We start from the raw sequence: 16,384 nt of genomic DNA on the forward strand, positions 1-16,384 counted from the left end.
AAGGAAAGAGGCCTCAGAAGAAACCAAACCTGTTAACACCTTGATCTTGGACTTCAGCCTCCAGCGTGGTGAGAAAATAAATTTCTATTATTTAATTTACCCAGTCTGTAGTATTTGTCATGGCAGCCCTAGCAAACTAATACAGGTACACAGACCTGAAAGTGACTTACTACAGAATCCACACACAAAAAATTTAGAAAACTGTTTGGCAATCTGAATAGAAAGCAGGAAGACATAGACTAAGTGATATAGAGTAAAAGATAAGAGAAGAGAAAATAATGACATGAAAAGACCTGATAAAGAAGGAGAACAGGAAACTGAAAATACATTATCAGAATTAAAATCTTCATTGCCAAACAATAAACAACAAGCCAACACTATAAGAAAGGGAAGTAGTGACATACTATGTAAATGTGAGAATTCTACCAGACTATAGAGGAAGAAGGCAAAAGTATGAAAATGCTGTGGTGATCATTCTGTAATGTATAGAAATATTGAATCACTATGTTGTACACCTGGAACTAACATAGGGTTGTAGGTCCATTATACTTCAATATAAATAAATAAATGATGAAATAGAGATTATAAATTATAGAAAATAGAGACAACATAAAAAGTGTAAGGCTTCTTGAGGAAGAAACAAAGCTAATAAAACGGAAGCAATAGTCATTGAAATAAATTAACTTCCAGGATTGAAAAACTTCTAAATATAAAAATCAAAGGTCAGTAAGAACAGAACCATATCTGGTTGGTTTCTGGCAAAATTTTTCAAATTACGAGGATAAAGAAAAAAGTCCCCAAAACTTCCAGACCAAAAAAAAAAAAAAGGGGGGTTAACCTTTAAGGCTGTCATTGAGTGGGATCGCTTTCCATGATTGATAATCATTTAAAAAAATTATTGGTGCTGTTCAGTTGAAGACTTGATAGCAAAGATTAAATAACTTTTCAACTCTTTGCAAATGTCGAACACTATCTTTCCCAGGGAATCACAAGTAATTTGCTTTTTTAATAGTCAAGCATAAGAACAAGTGGAGGTTTTAACTGCCAAGGAAATTGAGAAATATTTTGTATATTTTTAATTCCATATTAAATGACCTGACCTAAAACTTACATATTAAATTAGAAAAGAATAATAAACGACCCACTGCCAGATGTCGTCAGTTATCAAGCCCTCTCAATGTCATGTTCCATCTTGGATCACAGATGACCCTATAATAATCATGCATAAGAGTAACTATCTGCTATACAAGCTCGTATCAGTTAGCTTTTGCTGTATAACACACCACCTCAAAGCTTAGTGGCTTAAAACAGCAACCATTGTATTTGCTGACAATTCTAGGGGTTAAGAATTGTGGTGGGCTCAGCTGGGGGTCTTGTTGAGGGTCATGCCCATGACTGCAGTCATCTGGCGACTGTCGGGACTGATGGTCTGAGATGGCTTCACTCACGTTTGGTGGCTTGGTGCTGGCGGAGGGCTGTGCCACAGGACTCCAGCAGCCCAGCCCAAACTTTGTATGGTGGCAGCACTACAAGAGGGCAGGCTCCAGTGTGCTCTTCTTTAAGCCTGTCCTTGCAACTCTTCTGCAGATGCCCCGTTGTCCAAAACAAGTCACGTGGCAAACTCAGAATCAATATGTGCAGGGACTACACACAAGGGCCTGGAAGGAGGGAGGCTAGCCTCTACCGAAACAATCCATCACAAAATCAACCATATAAACGTGCTGAGATGGTACAAGTTTTAGGAATTTACTCTAAGCAAACAATCAGATATGAAAAAAAATTCATTTAAAGATGTCTTTCAAAGCATTATTCATGATAATGAAAAATTAGAAGCAATCTAAATGCCCAGTTATAAAAGATTAGCCAAGTAAACCTATATGATGCAATACAACTATTTTTTTAAATTACTGACAAAAGAATATTTATTGATATCAGAAAGTATTCCAAATAAGTTTATGGTAAATTTTTAAGAAAGCAGCCTACAATACATGTAACACTGTTTTTGTAAAAAAAAAAAAAAAAAAGTAAATAAATACCATATGGAGACATAGAAACAGATATCATAGAAAAAAAGACTAAGTGAATGTACTCTAAATTTTAATAGTGATTGAGAGTATAATGATATGGACTCTGAAATAAGACAGATCTGGGTCTGAGCAACTAGGTAAGTAAATCTAATCAATCATTTAATCTCTCTGAGTCTCCATTTTCCTCAACTTTAAATTAGTTTATAGTTTAACAACTGATAGGGTTGTTGTGAGGATTAAATATGATAATGCTTGTAGTGTAGTGCTTGGCCAACCAACGTTTGTTTGTATTACTGTGATTTGCTAAATACGAAATAATTTTTCTGTTTTTTTTTCCTCATTTTCCTCTGATGAGACTGAATTACTTTTACTTAATAACAAAACTAACTAAAAAGAATAGTAAAAATAGCTTTTCTTGGAATCATTGGGATTTTGTTTAAATGTTAAACAAGGCTTCATACAGATGGAAAGGAGCCAAAACCCAAGTTCTGCAGCCCCAGTTCAGCAAAGGAAAGGCTCCCCATTCAGAGAGGCCCTGGAGAAATCAGGTCCCCTGCATTGAGAAGCTGCCAGTCAGGACATGCTAGACATTCCTTATACATTCTAAACATAAGGCACAAAGTTCAGGTGGGACATTTACTTAGCAAATGTTTGACATCGCATCGGAGGGCCACTGATGGCTGGGAAGTTAACTTTTATTAGGCAAGATCTACTTCACTATGGACCAGTTTTTGTGCCAACAGCCAACCAACTTCAACAGGGTGTTATAATGACAATACGTCCTTTATGTCTGGCAGGTTTCATTAACAACCTTGCCATTCCCAGCATGGGATGTTTGGAACTCAAACTAGTTGATCAGCAGTTTGCTTTCCAACTAATAATTCACATTTTAAAATAAGCAACCATCAAAATGCCAAGTTTACTTGTTTGTATTTGAGCAGGACAAGAACCCTATATTCAGAAAAGCAGAAAGGCTAACAACATTTCACAAATTTCAGTCAATATAATAGTGTCAATGAATCTTGCAAACTAAATTAATCCAGTGCATGTAGTTGATAAAGGTATTTATGTTTAAAAGCAACGATTGTTCCAGACACCTGCAACTTTGTTGATGGCCAAGTTTGTGTTCCATATTATTTATATTTCCCATAACACCTGGCAAAGTATCTTGCACAAGAAATACATGGGCCAGGGCTTCCCTGGTGGCGCAGTGGTTAAGAATCCGCCTGCCAATGCAGGGGACACGGGTTCAAGCCCTGGTCTGGGAAGATCCCACATGTGGGAAGATCCCACATGCCGCGGAGCAACAAAGCCCGTGAGCCACAACTACTGAGCCTGCGCTCTAGAGCCCGTGCTCCACAACAAGCGAAGCCACCACAATGAGAAGCCTGCGCACCACAACGAAGAGTAGCCCGCACTCTACAACTAGAGAAAGCCCACGCTCAGCAACGAAGACCCAACACAGCCAATAAATAAATAAATAAATAAAAATTTTTAAAAATTAAAAAAATAAAAAGAAATACATGGGCCAGATTGGTTTCCTTGACTAATATCCAAAACACGTGAATTGACATTGGGTGCTGTTGTCTTGCAAATACAAGCTCAACTCCATAACCATAGGGAAAGCATTTGATGCATTTTATAAAATAACAATGAGGCATCTTACTTTTTAGACATCATTATGGCAAAAGAACAGAGACAAATTGAAAGCATATTTAGAGTGTAAAAAACCTACAGCAAAACTATACCTTCCATTAGGTAAGCAGCCTGTTCTTAACAAGATATTCATCTCAGGCACAGGTTATGAGACTGGAAGCTAATCTAGTATGGCCCCCTCTTCTGCAATGCTTTAATTCAGTTTTCAACTTTAATTCAGGAGAACACTGATAAAAGAGATATGTTAAATATCTCAAAGTCAGTCTTTCTTTTTAATTTATGTAATTTCTTTAAAAAATTTTATATAAATAACAAAGTGTGGTTATATCATATTTTAAACTTTTTATAATGGAATATTTCAAACATACATAAAAGTAGACAAATTAGTATCCTGAAGTCCCACATACACATCACCAGCCCAGCCACACCTTCATTTATTCTTCCCACTTCCATAGTATTTTGAAACAATTCCCAGACATCATATTATTTCATCCACTAATATTTCAGTAATTAACCTAAATGATAAGGGCTCCTTTATTGATAACTCTAATACCACCATAATATCTGAAAAATTAACAAAAATTACTTAATGTAATCAACTATCCCAGTTAATTTAAATTCCAGTTGTCCCATAAAAATTGCCATAAATAGATTTATTGTTGTTTTAAAGTATGTTCCCTCAGGATCCAGATAAAGTCTGCATACTGCAATTGGTTATATCTTTTAAGTCTCCTTTAATTAGTAGATTCCCTCTCTATTATTTTGTATGTGATTCATTTTTACTGAATAAATCAAGTTGTTTGTCCTTAAGATTCCCTCATTGGTTTATTGATTATACCCCCCTCCCCAGGATATAGTTTGACTTGTTTCCCCTATTCTCTATATTTCCTATAAATTGGTAATTGGTTGTAAAGGTTCTATGAGAGTCAAGGGGTTTTTTGGTGGGGGGGTGTTGTTTGGTTTTTTGGGTGGTTGGGGATATGGCAGGACTTTTTCCTAGCTGGCATTGTGTTCGGTCATATCATTTTCAGTGCAGTCTTTTTTTTTTTTTTTAATTATTTATTTATTTTTGGCTGCATTGGGTCTTTGTTGCTGCATGCGGGCTTTCTCTAGTTGCGGCGAGCGGGGGCTACTCTTCGTTGCGGTGCACGGGCTTCTCGTTGCAGTGGTTTCTCTTGTTGCGGAACGTGGGCTGTAGGCATGCAGGCTTCAGTAGTTGTGGCACGTGGGCTCAGTAGTTGTGGCTCGCGGGCTCTAGAGCGCAGGCTCAGTAGTTGTGGTGCACGGGCTTAGTTGCACAGTTGATCTTCCTGGACCAGGGCTCGAACCTGTGTTCCCTGCACTGGCAGGGATTCTTAACCACTTTGCCACCAGGGAAGTCCCCAGTGCAGTCTTTTAAAAATATCTTTTCCAGGAATTCCCTGGCAGTCAACTGGTTAATACTCTGTGCTTTTGAGGGCCTGGGTTCAATCCCTGGTCAGGGAACTCCCGCAAGCCGCACAGCACAGCCAAATATATATATATATACACACACATATATATACACACACACACATATATATATACACATATATATGTATCCTTTCCTTTTTCTCTTGTTTCATCCTCTCTTTGTTTCACCTATGCCACCCATCTACAAGTGACCCATATTAACAACCCAGGGCATATCCCTCCATATTTTCTCCCTGTTCACTTAAATATCTTTACACACATGCACATAGAGATTCCCTGTCTACTTTACAAAAGTGAGGTCATGGAAAGCCTTCCAAGCCAGGTGGTAGAGCTGTAATTTGTTCTATTTAATGGCTTCAAAATAATATTCCATGTACACATCTACCATGATTTACTCAGCCATCCCACTTTTGGTGGCAATCACTTTGCTCCTGCATCTTGTTGCCACCTCTTGTTCATATGTACATGTATACTGGCTTTGTTTTTATAAAATGGATTCCCAGCAGTGGGATTGCTGGGTCAAAAAGTAATATGTATTTTTTATTTTAATAGATGTTTCCAGATAGCTTTCAAAAAAGGCTGTAGCGGTTCACATATCCACCAGCCAAGGATGAGATCACCCTTTCTCTGACAATATAAAACAGTCTCAAGGAGCAAAAGATAGTCACAGATGAGAGTCACATGTTGGGAGCCAGCCAGGGGCGGGGGTCATTCAAGGAGAGGAAAAAAAGCTCTATGGGTTTCCTTCATCAACAATTAATGAGCCAATGGTGAGTGATTCCTCAATAGGAAAGGCCCTACTTATTTATCCTTGCATCTCATGAGCCTAACACAGGCTGGCACAGAACAAACAGTTCAGAAGACCTTAAAACAGGGTCTGAAGACAGTTATCTCTAACTGCCAAATGTTGTTTTTAACTCCTCTCCATTTCCTGGATCCCAGTGAGTTATTTCCTACTGGATGGCACTTGTATATCATTCAATGGCACTTGTATATCATCAAGCATCTGCTCATAATTTCCTTTGATTGTTTATCATCTCAGTTAAGATTCTGGGAAAAGGAAGTTGTCTTGGAAAGGAAGAAACCAGTAAACTTAGCAAGAGGATTATTCTTAAGCCAGGGGATAAAAAAACGTTTAATGCTCTACGTGTGTTGGTCACACCAGAAGGAGTAACCACCTCCTTCCCTCTGCGAGAGTCACATTTTTCTTACTAAACCTCCACCCTTATTTCTCGCAAGTCTCCCTGTTGCTGAGAATCCCCAGTGTTTCTGATCTTTTCCCTCCATTCTCACCCATCTTCTCTTGCTCCATGTGCCTTGACGGGACAATGTTCACCGATATAATACTCCTCACCCCACCTTTCAAACCAAGACCTCTTGTTTGAGTAAGTTAAAACGATGTGTGTTCTGCAAATAAGAAGAATCTTTCCTCAAATAATCTACCAAATGCTCCCATGACTCAGTCCCTTATTATTATACCTAAAGATCTTACAGTGTAGGGGAACAAAAGATTAGCCCAGCTTCATCTTACAGTTGGGAGAGTCAGGAAATGCCAAATGAATAACAAAGCTCCTGGTTTTGACCAAGCCTAGCTATGCATTTATGAACAGCATTTGCAATGCAGCTCCTCGCATGTCAGAGGCATTGTTGGTGTAGTCAGGGGAACCTTTATAGTGGAAGTAAGAGAGCTGCCTGTTGACAAAGGAAGGAGGTAGAGATTACAACCTGTACTGTTTTTACTAGGAAGCCATAAATCCAATTCATGGTTATTCAGAGAAACGCGCTCCACTGAGAGCGACCTTGGAGAGAGGACTATATTATTACGCCAGGAAGGAGGAAGTCAACACGCAAACTCCATAAACAGTCTTTTCTCTCTGGCAACCCTTACAAGAGTGACACCAGCCATACTCCAGGAATTGGATCCCCTACAGCCTGCAGTGCTGGGGTACGTGCTTTTTTCCATTTGACTCCCATTTTAGGAATACCTGTGGCTTGGACCACCCCAGCAGAATGCCATGACGAGGAGCCTGATGTATGTCCTCTGAGACAGTGTTGGGTCTGGATATTCTCCTTGTGTTTTGGTGTCTGGAAAAAAGTGGAGAAGGCATCTTTGGGCAGAAATCAGAGGGAAATATGGGGGACACACACACTTAGAAGAAAAAGGAGAGTCATATGTATAGTGTTTTTTCTATGGCAGTATCTAGACTTACCCCTATATAATTACAGCCCAAGTATCAACATCGAAATTTACATTTGAATGAAATTCACAATACAATCTCTGTTTTAAAAGGGAACTAGGAAGAAAACGGAATGGCAATTTCATTCTGGATTTTTTTACATCACCTCTGATGACCAGAAGTCTAATGTAGGGAGAGTTCTGAACAAAGAAACACTTTCATATGTTGCCTTATTAAGGAATGGGAATGAAAGAAAGTTTAGCACTTAAGAAGTGAATTTGAATGCAGATATGTTAACAGTCCAGATAAGGCGCTGCTGACAAATGATTGCATTAACTGAACACCTAGATGGGATCATTTGGCAAAGGAAGCAAGTGTTCCAACCCTGGTGTCAGGGCTACTGAAGCTGAACTCCTAAACTGGGTCCACTGGAATTGAGGGATCCAGATACATGGCAAGAATTCTGGTTCTCAACATGCAGATCAGTCAAAACATCTGATTTTTTAAAAAGTCTATTTGGGAAAATTTTAAAACGGCACCAAACACGACTGCTGAGTCAGCAAAACCTACTGATGTTACAGCCTTTTCTTGGCCCTTTTCCCATCTCTACCCCATGACCACCCAGGTGTCTGTGGCTCTCTCCACCTCTCAGTGACAGTAACTTGCTTGCAGGAAGGGTCAGACAGTAAACATTTATACCTGTCTTCATGAGGATGTAAGTCAATGTATTATCTCTCAAAGAAGATTTCTATTTAAGCCTTACTCTGACATGTGAAATGTCAAAGGGGAAAAACTATATGTGGACATTTTGGACACACTATATCTTTACCTGAGTAAATTTCAGTTTTGGTGTTTTGTTCTTTTGGAGAAGAAAAGATCCCTGTGTAATTTAAAGAGTGATGGCAGTTGTCTAGACTCTACCTAGACAGATATGTTCATTCGTCCACTCACCTCAGCTCAACCATAAGAAACTGTGTTTTTCAAAGAAGGGACACAGAAGCCTGGGAAATCTGAGACGTATAACAATAAATCAGTATATAAGGAGACTGAAACTAAACAATCAGTGGCGTTTGTACCAGCTTGAGTGCCTAGGGCGAAGGTGACAGGCTTGGGGAGGGGTGGGGCTGGTGTATATATTAGCACCTGCAGCCTCGGTACTTTCTGTTGCATCCCAGGATATGCCAGGTCAATTGTGATGACCCTAAAACAGACCAACTCTGGGCAGGGAGGGGGCGTCCTTTCCTCTTCCCAGTGGTCTCAGTTCTAGAGACCACTTCAATAATATCTCCTTGTCATACCTTAAAACACAAATTAAGACTTATAAATAAGCCCACCCTCTCGTTTCCTTAAAATGTTTTGATCGCCTTGCTCTCCAATGTATAACAACAACAACAACAAAAGTGGTAAAAACAAATAATCAGAGACTGATTTCCCCTACCTACACTCTTGAGAGGGAAGGAGTACTAAATCAGCAAAGGCGTGTTAACAGGGAGGAAAAAAATAACTAGAGATCATGAACAATAATCATAATTCCAAAATTAAATAATTAAAACAATGCACTGGGCAATTTACAGAATGTCTCCATGTTAATTATTTCAGTACTCACAGTGAAAGTGGTGTTATTGATCATTTGTAAGTTCCTTCTAAAAGTCACTACCTTTCATTTACTAAAAATACTGCTGATTCCTTTGGAAACACATGACCCACAACTTCTTGGCTTCCTTCAACTGCAGAAGAGAGATTTAGTCATCACCCCGAGTCACAGTGAGGGTGACTCACAGAGCGAGGAGGGAACCTGAGTACTCCTCACACATTTAAGTACTTTGAGTCTGACAGGAGCCCAGGCACCTCCACCTTAAGAGGATCTTCGACGTCAGGGTGACACAACCCTTCTTTCCCCAGCACAGCGGGCAGATCGGGCAGATCACAAGCAGTCCACACCAGCTTCTGTGTCCCCGTTCATCTTAAACAAGGTAACCGATGATGGAGTTCTGTCATTTATTCCTTCATTTCTCATGTCAGTCTTCAAACTGTTTTGTCTTACAAAATGAATCAAGTTGTCTTTCATGCTGCAGTCAACGGTTGCTATAAAAAAAAAAAAAATGATATGTTAGGAGGCTGTAACGGGCACTGGGTCCATCTCACCACAGAGATGATCTCAGTGTCCCTCGAGACCTTGCCTTGAACTTCCCCAGGTTTCTCTTTGAATGTTCTTTAGCACCCTAGAGTTACAATTACATTTACATCTAGTTCATCTCTCTGTGCCTATTTGACACCATCTGTGAATCTTATAATTAATTGCAAACTGGAGTGGGAAGAGGCTCCAAAAAGAGTGGGAATCTTAGCTGAGTTTCTGATTGGAACAACAGATTTGCTACCAACTGCGGGTCAGGTCTGTTTGTCTACCTGCTTTACCAATATTTTCAGATGTCAATTTAGGCAAATATACACACACTCCGTAGCTGAGTGAGAAAGATGTTGTCTAGTCCAGAAGGAAGCAGCGAAATTCCTCAACACACATTTGGTTCCTGGACACTGGGATGACAATAATAAACCTACTTCGTATATTTACTCTCCATTTTATGATTCAGGTTGGGATTTTACCTGAAACTCCCAACATACAATGAGAAAGGGAGAAAGTCAGTTTAGTGGCTTCAAGGACAGCCCTTGTTAAAGGCTTTATGATGCAAACAGTAGTGTGGTCTCTCTCTCTCTCTCTCTCTCTCTCTCTCTCTCAGCGGCTTGACTTTTAGCAGCTGGGGAAAAAGTTTAAAGAAAACACACTTTTAAATTAAAATTCTATTCAGGGTTGTACAAATAGTTCTGAAATGTCCTGCTACACTATTAGCTCCAGGGTAAGGATTATGTTTTACTTAGCTTAGTAAGTGCTCTAAAAAAATCCTTGGCTAGATACTGCATAAAATGCAAATTAAATGTTGTATCATCTTTGTTGTACTTTAGACATTCGAAAAGTATGCCCAATTTTTAGGACAAAGTTCAATATTTAAATGCAAGGAAAAATTATTATCTCATACATATCAAATGGAGAAAATGGGAATTGGTTTTTAAACCCTTATAAGGCATGTCACTTTCTCAAGGTACTGTCTTTAAAAACGCTGCTTCTGCTCAAAGATAACTGAGACTGAAAGAAATATACTGAAGATCTGAACACACTTTCTGCATCTCTACATAACATTCTCTCTGTATTCTAAGCTTTCCTTGAAGCTTTGTAACTAAGCTATAATAAAATACAATATACAATGTCTTCCAATTAGCAACTTTTATTCAGAAACATAAATAAGGTAACCATGGCTTTAACAACAATTCTTAACCTGCCAGTACTGTCAGGAAGCATACTGTCAGGCAAAATAATAAACCTAGGAGGGACTGGAAATATTAATTAATTTATTTATTATTATGGATGTTTTTATCAATTATAATTTAAAAGTTTTGAGAGGAAGCAAAGGAAAGAGATACTTTTTTCCTTAGAACGAAAGAATGCAAAACATAAATTCATCAGGTCTTCCCTACAAAAGAGGGGGCTGGCACACCTCTGCCAGGAGACTGAATGAGTCTGCAAAGAGGCACAGCCCTCTCCATACCTCAATGTCCCACTCCACAGGGCACACTGGGCACTGTGGGCCGCCTCCCTCCTGCAGGAAGCAGGATTCAAGGGGTACATAACTGGTGGAGGAGCTTCTCCATCCCACTGAGTGAGGGAACTTACAAGGATGAATACCATCTCAACCATATTACCAGGGACATCATAATCATTATCATTTTAATCAGACCCTCAACGGAGCGTTAGTTGCCTAATGTAAGGCTATTTCAGGTAAGGTCCCTGAGCTTCATTTTAAAATTTTTTTTTAGATTTCTGGGTGCCCAACTTGAACATTTTTTTCACAGGAACATCATTCATTAGTCATATGAATTAGTTTGTGTCATTAGGCGCAAGTGTCATTTTTCTTAAAGAAAAGTGCCACAGAAATCTCAGAAAGGCCAGTTAGGTTAAATAGTGACAGAATTTCTTGATTCAATGAAAAGGTAAAAATAAAAAGGAATTTGGTGTCAGTTAACCAGGTTTACAATATTTAAACGTACAAAGGACATACACATCCAGTCAGACTGCTGTCAACACTAAGAAAGCTTGTGCAAGAGAACCTCCGAAAGAAAATATTTTAGAAAACAATTGCTAAATGTTCTCGCTTTGATGTATTTTGATAAAAACTTAGTTGTTGATTCAACTCAGGCCATGATTGCAACAAATTGAAAAAAAATAAAGATTCTACAAATCCCTTAACAATCAGTGTGATTGACCAGTCTCAGTATTGCTTTCTAAAACAAAGTCTTTTGTGAAGTTCTGTGGAAATAAAACCAAGTTGTATGGAAAGAATTCTACATTTGTTATAAAAAGTATACCTTGCAATGACATTGAAACGTTAGGACATTATTTTCCGTTTTGTTTCTTTTAAACTGTCGTTTATTTTTAAAGGGTAGAGGAAGATGACTAAGAGAAGTGAAATCAAAGGATCTTATTTTAGATATTTTACTAGGAAAAGAAACCCAGAAAAAGGAAATTAAAAGAAGCAGAAGTGGGCAAGGTCAGCAATCGAGTTGCAATATTTTCCTATAGCTGCAGCCAAGCAGTTACTCTTCAGCCCTTCACATGCAGATGAAAGAGAAAATTAGTTCTCCTTTCTTGGTTCCTTTTGAGGCTTTGTGGCATGGTGGAGAATTCTGATAATGTATTTTCATTTTTCCTGTTGACTGATAATGTGTTCATCTCTTTCTATTTCTACTTCTCTTTTTACACAGTTTAGGAATTGAGATCAAAATTTTAGATCTAGCCACTCTCTGGCAAATGACCTTATGTATGACATCTACCCTACTTAGCTCACAGAAGAATTTTGACAATTTTTTTTTAAGATAGTAGTCATCTTTTCTTTCTTTCTTTCTTTCTTTCTTTCTTTCTTTCTTTCTTTCTTTCTTTCTTTCTTTCTTTCTTTCTTTATTTTTGGCTGTGTTGGGTCTTCGTTTCTGTGCGAGGGCTTTCTCTAGTTGTGGCAAGTGGGGGCCACTCTTCATCGCGGTGCGCGGGCTTCTCACTATCGTGGCCTCTCTCGTTGCGGAGCACAGGCTCCAGACGCGCAGGCTCAGTAGTTGTGGCTCACGGGCCCAGTTGCTCCGCGGCATGTGGGATCTTCCCAGACCAGGGCTCGAACCCGTGTCCCCTGCATTGGCAGGCGGACTCTCAACCACTGCACCACCAGGGAAGCCCCTATTTTGACAATTTAATGAGATAAATTTTATTTGAACACTTTTCAAAAATGTTTAAAGTTATCTAAATTGGAAGTGTGACTGTAAGACAATCATAATGATGATGATGTTGATGATGCCCTGATGATTTAGAGGGCTCAACGACTAACCCAATTATCACTAGAACCCTGGTGTTCAAGTGGAAACTTCCTTCTCTCCCTCTCCTCCTTCTTTCCTTCTACATTTACTTACTTAATACCAACTATCACACAACGCACAGGTGGTGTAGAGAAGTGTACACATAGCCCAGAGTTGTGTGGGAATCCAGGTAGCCGTGGAGCAGAGGATTAAAGCATGGGTGCTGGGATTGAGTGGCCTGCATAGCAATCCCCAGAACAGCACAATTCTATCTTGAGCCAATTAACATGCATTTCTGAATTTGTTTCCTCATCTATAAAATACAGATAATTTTACTGTAAGGTATAAATGAGAAAAATATTTCTAGATCCTAGCAGAGCACCTAAAATGTGGTAATACTCAATAAATCATAGAGTTATTATCATTTCTACCTGACTTGGTCAACTGGGAATCCCAAGGACCATGGCTTTCTGGGAGCATCCTCTGAATTCTGTAGTCAGCAGGCCACCCATCTGAAAGGTGCCCCAGAGGAGTCCCGAAAGGTCCAAACTCAAAAGGCTCAGCCAGAATTTAGGCCTCATAAAAGCTGTGAGTGCTCATTTGGTAATTTCTAAATTCACAAATTGTATCACACATAAATTTGGCTTCGTTCACTGCCTCCTATCCTCCTGATGACAAAAAGGCAATTATTGTTTTTAAAACATAGAAATTGATGCTTACAGCAGCAGGGTATGAATAATATTTATAAATAACAAAACTTTTCTGGTAAGACCATAAAATAATATGAACTCTTATCAATGTGGCATTACTGAGGAACCAACGACTGAGTTTCCAGAAAAGTAGTTCTGATGCTGTACAGTTCTGCGCCCCCAAGACAAGGCAGTGCTAGACCAGTGGTTCTCAAATGGGAGTGCTTTTATCCCCAGGGGCCATCTGGCAATGTCTGGAGACACTTTTGGTTGTCACAACTGGGGAGGGCGTCTACTGGCATCTAGACGATAGAGGCCAGGGGTGCTGCTAAACATCCTGTAATACACAGGACAAACCCACAACAAAGAATTATCTGACCCAAAATTGCAGAAGTACTGAGGTTGAGAACCCAACCCAAGATATGGGCAATGCATACAGCAGCCCCCTCACAAAGTGAAAGTGATTGATCCTGCCATACGACAAGGTTCTTCCTGTGTAGCACGCCTAGTCACTTTATTTCACCAAGTACTGTTCAAGGTAGAAGTTATTATCTCCATATTACAGATAGAAAAATGGAGGTGAAGATAATGAAAGTAATTTACCCAAAGGCCTTCTGATGGTAGAGGAACTGAGACTGAAACTTTACCGGCCTGATTCCGAGGCCTAGGCTCCTAAGCCCTGCTCTAATTGTCGTGTGTGTGTGTGTGTGTGTGTGTGTGTGTGTGTGTGTGTGTGTGTGTGTGTGTGTGTGTATGTAACCTTGGTCCTTGCTTTTCCAAATTTTATCTTGGCTTAACAAAAATTTCCATGACCAGTTCAGAGGACTTATATTCAGAATTGCACCCATCCTTTTGCACTGCACTGAAGGGGCTGCAGATCTGCTTTCTCTTACTTGGTTCTTGTCCTTGACGAGTCAAGAGGCTCACAGCCCTTGGGTGCTAGAAGGACTATTGCAGACCTAGGTGCTTCTTGCCAAGGGATTTGTACCCCTACCAAGCAGTTTGTGTGAGATAAATTGGAAAACACAACAGATAAGCAAACAACCCAAGCAACTAAAGTCAGTGTCCTGAGTCACTGAATTGCTGTCACCAGAGAACTATGTGGAGGTGACCACACCTGGCAGACTAAGGTTGAAGCAGACCTATTAGTTGCTGTTACTCATTTACTTCTCGGTGGTCAATGAACCAATCTGCCATCAATCAGCTTCTGTGTACAGGTCATGTTCCCAACGACTCTGACCAACCCAGGCTGTTACTCAGAGGTGGCATCTTGGCTAAAATACTATTAGAGGACAAAGGTATGTGTTGGTTTGTGGCTGACTTGGTCCAATGACCTAGAGGAACGTGAACCTTAGGAACTGAAAAAGACCAGTATTTTTGGATGATAATCTTTGGGGAAAGGACAGGCTTTGCAAAACTCTAGGTCAAGGTTTGCTGTCCACAGATTCGGGCTGCAGGCTGGGACACCAGCATCTGAAATGACCCTCAGTGCAGAGGGGTAACTAGTGAGGACGACACATTTGAACGTGAGCCCATCCCTAACAACTAAACCTCCTCTCTGTTTGCTTGTTATCAAGGAAGAATTGGTTTGACTAGGGAAGGAGGAGGTTGAGCGGGGGGTAGAGAAGATGAGGAGAGAAGAGGGAGTCTGACTGCTTTGGTTTGAGTTTTTGTTTTTCTCCAGTGGTTATGAAGGTGAACTCGCCAAAGAGTAGAACGCAGAAAACTCAGTGTCCAAGGTCACTAGATTCTGAAGTCCTGGGTATGAAATAGTTCTTACCTATTCTGTGCGTGGAACTCAAAGCCGTCGAACACTTTTCTCAGAAAAAAAAAAAAAAGTTTTCTTTTCCTTTGCCAAATTTTTAACTTTTTTGTTTTGAATTAATTTCAAACTTATGGAAAAGTTGAAAGAATAGTACAACCCAGAATCCCCAGATATTGACATTGTACCACATTTACACTCTTATTCTCTCGTTAGAGAACATATGTGTTCTTAATATATTTGTTTATATACATATTCTTATTATTTCCTAAACTGAGAGTAAGTTGAAGACATGGTACTACTTAATCTTTAAATACTTCTGTGTGTATTTCCTAAAAAGCAGGACATTTTCTACATGATCATAGTAAATTATCAAAATTGAGAAATTGATATTCATGCAGTATTATTTATCAGATCTACAGAGCTTACTCAAATTTCACTTGTCAACCTAAAAACGTTCTTTTTGACAAAAGAAAAAAATGATTTTCTGGTGCAGGATCACCAGTTGCATGGGGTTGTCACTTCTATTTAGTCTCCATTAATCAGGAACAGTCTTCAGTCCTTCTTTTCCTTCATTCATGCCTTTGACATTTTTGAAGAGTACAGGCCATACATTGTGTAGAATTGAAAGATGTGCCTTATGAATGATTAGCTTTCAGTTATGCACAGAAGTGCTGCTGTGTCCTTCTCAGTGGCTATACCAGGAGGGACATGATGTTGGTTTGTCCCATAACTAGTAGTGTTCATTTTTATCACTTGGTTAAAGTGGTATCTGTCAGATTTCTCCACTGTGAAATTACTATTGCTCTCTTTTTAATTAGTACAAATCTTATGCAGAGATTCTTTGAGATTCTATGGTTATTGTTTCTCGTCAGAATTTCACCCACTAGTATAAAATTGCCTGGAACAATTGTCACTATGTCAGTTGCCAAATGATGATTTGCTAATTTCATCATTCCTTTTACACATATTAACTGGCATATTAATTCTCCTATAAAATGAGGCAGGTAATGTGCCCTCTCTAACCGAGAAGGCTGTTAAGAGGATCAAATGAGACCTACATGTAAAAGTGCAGTGCATAATGCTTCGTAAATGTAAGCCATTGTTTTACTATTGCTCACCTTATGCCTGCCATCGGCCAAACACAACAACACAGAAAATTTCCACTCTCCGCTCTAGGGCATATTAAACCCCATGAGTATTTGCATTTTTCACATAATTCTCTTG

At 39.3% G+C, this 16,384-nt stretch overlaps 2 protein-coding genes and 1 long non-coding RNA gene across 4 annotated transcripts in view; 2 read left to right on the top strand and 1 right to left on the bottom strand.

The window, feature by feature from the left end:
* ABCB11 (ATP binding cassette subfamily B member 11) overlaps window positions 1–16,384 on the bottom strand; it is a 145,502-nt gene that overhangs the window by 108,696 nt on the left and 20,422 nt on the right. The gene's annotated exons all lie outside the window — the stretch shown is intronic.
* The window catches only part of LOC309662605, a 111,546-nt gene that overhangs the window by 13,891 nt on the left and 81,271 nt on the right, over window positions 1–16,384 (top strand). The gene's annotated exons all lie outside the window — the stretch shown is intronic.
* Window positions 388–16,384, top strand: part of DHRS9 (dehydrogenase/reductase 9) — a 28,582-nt gene continuing 12,585 nt past the window's right edge. Inside the window, exon 1 of one of the 2 annotated variants that reach the window (XM_082465493.1) lies at window positions 388–14,921. The gene's annotated coding sequence lies outside the window, so the exon portion shown is untranslated. The remainder of the gene's footprint in view (window positions 14,922–16,384) is intronic. The other variant, XM_082465494.1, reaches the window with a different exon arrangement.

The sequence above is a fragment of the Balaenoptera physalus genome (assembly GCF_965194825.1).
Source record: "Balaenoptera physalus genome assembly, chromosome: 6".
NCBI classification, from domain to species: Eukaryota; Metazoa; Chordata; class Mammalia; order Artiodactyla; family Balaenopteridae; genus Balaenoptera; species Balaenoptera physalus.